Source organism: Salvelinus alpinus, chromosome 1 (genome assembly GCF_045679555.1).
Source record: "Salvelinus alpinus chromosome 1, SLU_Salpinus.1, whole genome shotgun sequence".
Lineage (NCBI taxonomy): Eukaryota > Metazoa > Chordata > Actinopteri > Salmoniformes > Salmonidae > Salvelinus > Salvelinus alpinus.
Genome location: NC_092086.1, coordinates 50,205,624 through 50,211,623, shown reverse-complemented (window position 1 = coordinate 50,211,623; position 6,000 = coordinate 50,205,624).

The window sequence follows — 6,000 nt, the reverse complement described above, 5'->3', positions numbered from 1 at the left end:
ACAGCTTCTATCTCAAGGCCATCAGACTGTTAAACAGCCACCACTAACATTTAGCGGCCGCTGCCAACATACTGACTCAACTCCAGCCACTTTAAAAATGGGAATTGATGGAAATTATGTAAAAATGTACCACTAGCCACTTTAAACAATGCCACTTAATATAATGTTTACATACCCTACATTACCCATCTCATATGTATATACTGTACTCTATATCATCTACTGCATCTTGCCATCTTTATGTAATACATGTACCACTAGCCACTTTAAACTATGCCACTTTATGTTTACATACCCTACAGTACTCATCTCATATGTATATACCGTACTCTATACCATCTACTGCATCTTGCCATGCCGTTCTGTACCACCACTCATTCATATATCTTTATGTACATATTCTTTATCCCTTTACACTTGTGTGTGTGTATAAGGTAGTAGTTGTGGAATTGTTAGGTTAGATTACTTGTTGGTTATTACTGCATTGTCGGAACTAGAAGCACAAGCATTTCGCTACACTCGCATTAACATCTGCTAACCATGTGTATGTGACTAATAAAATTTGATTTGATTTGATTTGATTTGGTGTGATCGCTTTGCTGGTGACACTGTCTGTGATTTATTTAGAAGTCAAGGCACACTTAACCAGCATGGCTACCACAGCATTCTGCAGCGATACGCCATCCCATCTGATTTGAGGTTAATGGGACTATCATTTGTTTTCAACAGGACAATGACCCAACACACCTCCAGGCTGTGTAAGGGCTATTTGACCAAGAAGGAGAGTGATGGAGTGCTGCATCAGATGACCTGGCCTCCACAATCATTCGACCTCAACCCAATTGAGATGGTTTGAGATGAGTTGGACTGCAGAGTGAAGGAAAAGCAGCCAAGTGCTCAACATATGTGAGAACTCCTTCAAGACTGTTGGAAAAGCATTCCAGGTGAAGCTGGTTGAGAGAATGCCAAGAGTGTGCAAAGCTGTCATCAAGGCAAAGGGTGGCTACTTTGAAGAATTAAAAATATTTTGATTTGTTTAACACTTCTTTGGTTAATACATGATTCCATATGTGCTTTGCACACTCTTGGCATTCTCTCAACCAGCTTCACCTGGAATGCTTTTCCAACAGTCTTGAAGGAGTTCTCACATATGTTGAGCACTTGGCTGCTTTTCCTTCACTCTGCAGTCCAACTCACTCTTCACGATTATTCTACAATGTAGAAAATAGTAAATATAAAAGAATGAATTGAATGAGTAGGTGTCCAAACTTTTGACTGGTACTGTACATATATGTCCATTCATGTCCATACTGTGCGATGCACAGGCATACTGTAGTCCATTCCTCCTTACAGTCTGATGCACAGTAAAGGATCTGACATGGCTTAACTCAGGGGAATAATATAGTCAAATAATATTGAGGCTTAGCAGTACAGATGTGGCCAGCTAGGTTCATCTAGAACTTTTTACTATGTTCTTACTGAATCTGACCGCCATCCTTTGTGTATTTATCAACTTCACTTCAGTATTTATTCAGTTTTCACAAATACATTTTTCCCATTAATATGTTTTTAAAGGCTTAATGAAAATGTCCCTTTTTTGTATAAAAATAGTAGTAGCAATAACGAGTACAAAAATAAAATAGAGAGGAAATCCTGTCTGAATAAGTAGTCTTCTTCATTGAGGGAGGTTCATGAATGTAAAACACACATGTATGTATGTATTGAGTGTATCAGGTATCAAGGTAAGACCCAGATGCAGACCGTGTCGAAGTGACAATGTTTATTACAGCAACAGGGGCAAAGTTACAGGACGGCAGGCAGGCAGGGTCAGGTTGGCAGAGGTCAGTAATTCAGAGGTGGGGCAAAGGTACAGGACGGAAGGCAGGCTCAGGGGCAGGCAGAGTGGTTAGGCAGGTGGGTACATGGTCAGGCAAGGGTCAAAAACCAGGAGGACGAGAAAAGAGAGACTGGGGAAAAGCAGGCGCTGACACAAAACCACTGGTTGGCTTGACAAACAAGACGAACTGGCACAAACAGACAGAAAACACAGGTAAAAATACTCAGGGATAAGTGGGGAAGATGGATGACACCTGGAGGGGGATGGAGACAATCACAAAGACGGGTGAAACAGATCAGGCTGTGACAGAGTGTAGATTGGTTTTCGTCCCCTTCTTCAGTCCAGTGTAAAGTATTTATGTGAGGTCCTCATGCAAGGAATGTCCCTTTATCAGTGCAGTTCTGTGGTGTGTGTAGGTTATGTGCCTTTATAAACTGGGTGGTTTGAGCCCTGGATGCTGATTGGCTTAAAGCAGTGGTATATGAGACCGTATAGCACGGGTATAGCAGAACATTTATTTTTACTGTTGTAATTACATTTGTAACCAGTTTATAATAACAATAAGGCAACTCGGGGGTTCATGGAATATGGCCAATATACCATGGCTATGGGCTGTATCGAGGCCCTCCGCGTTGCGTCGTGCTTAAGAACAGTCCTTAACCGTGGCATATTGGCCATATACCACATCCCCTCATGCCTTATTGCTTAATTGACTCATTGATTCAGGTGAGATCCTTCTCTCCAGCTGTTTGCCTACTGATGTCCATTCAATTCCTGATTCAGATGACAATGTCATACAGTTATTTTTTGGCCAAGAAAATTACTACAGTAACCCATTTGGCATGCCTTCTTATCAAGAAGAGAGATGTCAGTTGCATTCTATGCTGCTGGGTAGCCTGAATGGCTTCGAGGGCGTTTAAGTCCAAAGTCAAATCAAATCAAATTGAACATGAACAAAGCAAGCAGGTTAGCTCCCAGGCTTCGCTCCTGAAGGTGAAAGCTTGTGGCAAAGGCTAGTTGCAGGTAGAAGTTTTATGGGAAAATGGCTTCAGTCTGGTCACCCCGTCTCCTTCATGTCCTCCTGTTCTATTCAGCAGATAAAACATTCACGTAGTGTAGTAATCTTGAACTTAGTCTTCTCCAGACAGAATGCAGGTGGATGATATATTTCATAACTCTCCACCCATCAGGCATTGACGTGCTTTGAAAGACTAGTCATGGCTCACATCAACACCATCCCGGAAACCTTAGACCTACTCCAAATCACATACCGCCCCAACAGATCCACAGATTATGCAATCTCAATTGCACTCCACACTGCCCTTTCCCACCTGGACAAAAGGAACACATATGTGAGAATGCTGACTACAGCTCAGCGTTCAACCCCATAGTCCCATTGAAGCTCCTCACTAAGCTAATCACCTTGGGACTAAACACCTCCCTCTGCAACTGGATCCTGGACTTCTTGACGGGCCACCCCCAGGTAATAATGATAGGCAACAACACATCTGCCACGCTGATCCTCAACACGGTGGCCCCTCAAAGGTGCATGCCTAGTCCCCTTCTATACCAAGTCTAGGTCCTAAAAAGCTCCTTAACAGCTTTTACCCCGATCCATAAGACTGCTGAACAATTGAACAATCAATCAAATATGCCACCGGGACTATTTGCATTGATCCCCCCCCCCCCTTTGTTTTCACACTGCTGCTACTCACTGTTTATTATCTATGCATTTTCACTTTACCCCTACCTATACAAATTACCTCGACTAACCTGTACCCCTGCACATTGACTCGGTACTGGTATCCCCTGTATATAGCCTCGTTATTGTTATTGTTATTGTGTTACTTTTTGCTTTTTTGCTTTAGTTTATTAAGTCAATATTTTCTTAACTCGATTTTCTTAAAACTGCATTGTTGGTTAAGGGCTGGTAAGTAAGCATTTCACTGTAAGGTGTACACCTGTTGTATTTAGCTCATGTGACCAGTGGCGACCAGTCATTCGTGATATATATTTTTTTGTGGGTGGAGCTTACCTGTTTTGCATGTTATTTTTGCATTAATACGTGTCACATATCATTTTGCAAAGAATGTAAAATAATACATATATCATTGAGTTAATAAATCAGCATACAAACATGGTCTCTTTTTTGTTTTCTTGAGTAAGGCAGCTCCAAAATGCAGGTGTTTCAGCCTAGCTCCGTGCTTTCTGTGGTGGTGGCGCAAGCCAGCAGAAAATACGGAGCCTTGCACCATGATTGGCTCAGTGTTCTGTCACTCATGGGGACACTACGTCACTGACAAGTCTAAGGGTAGAGCTAGAAATTTCTATTCCCTTGGGTGCCTCCATAGAGTTACATTAGAAGTGCTCATCCAAGAAGGCTTAAGGTCATTGGCCACAGATAAAATTACGTCAAATCACGTTATATCTACAGTAGCTTTGATTGGACTGACATGTCAACATCATACTTTCAAAATCTTAGCCAACAGTCATCATCATGAATCAAGTCGACAATCTACTGGAAAATCCTTTTTAATCCTTGACATATGAAGAGAAATAATGAAGAGAAATTATAAATAAAACATATTGGTGCTCATCGGCCATTAGACATATTCATTATACAACAAGTTGGAAATCGCAAATTCAACAACGAGTAGTTTGGAAGGAATCAGTGATTAACTGCAAGCATTGTAAAGCAATCCCTAGCCTGCTATTCAGTGGACTGGCTGTGTGGTCCCAAATCTGGGATTAAACATTTAACATTGGCCATGCTGTCAATGAAGTATGATTTGTGCCGTGCTCAAAACAACTGTTAACTTGGAACTGCGAAAACTTGACTTCAGTGAGTTCAAGACAACTGGGAGGTTGGGAATAAATGAGCTCCGACTGGGAAAATACGCTTTGAATGGTCATCCAACTCGAAATTGTAAATCTGGCCTCTTTATAGAGCTATGACCTGAAGATCAATGACGTCATCATGATTGAACGTTTTTGTTCAGAGTTCCCAGCACCATAAATCCAGAGAATGCCAGACTTTGATGACAAAATTTGCCCACAAAGGACCGCCGCACCACCTTCCTGTTCAAGTGAGCTCTGCACAACAAGGTGAGTCCAAAAATATATTGTATGCTGCTGCATAAATGATGTAATATGCCAGGGAGATATGAATACTGTAGCTAAGAAAGTAATACTAAGTGTATGCTGTGTAGTAAAATGTTAGTAGCCCATGTGCCTCACCCTAATAATTTGGTATTTTTACCTCTCTTAATTTTGCCTACTGTTCTGACTTGGTGGTGCACATGTAGCCTATAACCTGTTTTTGAGAAATGTAATCACTGAATATTGTAAGAGCTTTCATTGTCTGCTTATATGCCCCCTTTATTTATCCTACGGTTCTGACTTGGTATACAGGGAGAACACTGTAAGAACGGCCCATGTTCTGAATTCTGCCGCTGTACATTTCAAAAGTGCTAAACAAATAGTTATATGGACTACGTCAGTCCTAGCTTGCTCATTAATGTCTTAATCGAAATTACGGGTGTCCTCTTATCCGCTTGTCGTCCCCTTATGTCATAGTTTGTACATCTCAATTGTCATTAGAAACCACATTTGTTTACTTACCTATTGTTCACCTAATACCTTTTTTTGCACTATTGGTTAGAGCCTGTAAGTAAGCATTTCACTGTAAGGTTGTATTCGGCGCACGTGACAAATAAACTTTGATTTGATTTGATTTGTTTAAACAAGTCAGCCATATCAGCTATGTTTTTTAAAAGGCAGTAAATGAGGCTGAATGAACTGTTTCACTGCCAGACAAGGCTCCGCTGATAGCCAGGTGTAGCAGTGGTAAGATGTTGGGACAGATTTCTGTAGGTCCTAACAGTTTGTGGGCACCGTTTGTCACCGTTATAGTGCAATTCATGTATTGTTTAGTGTTATATTTTATAGTGGCTTTGTTGACATGCATCCACTTCTTCTTTTTTTTGCCCCACCAAGATTCACATGCTAAAATCGTCACTGCATGTGACAAATAACATTCTATTTTATTAATTAAGAACTGTTATTGATTTTTTTCCTGTAGCTGGTATATTGCCTCTTATTGGTGATCGATAGCCCCATCTAGTGGTCTCTTTAGCTTCATACTCTATTACAATCCTGTGTTA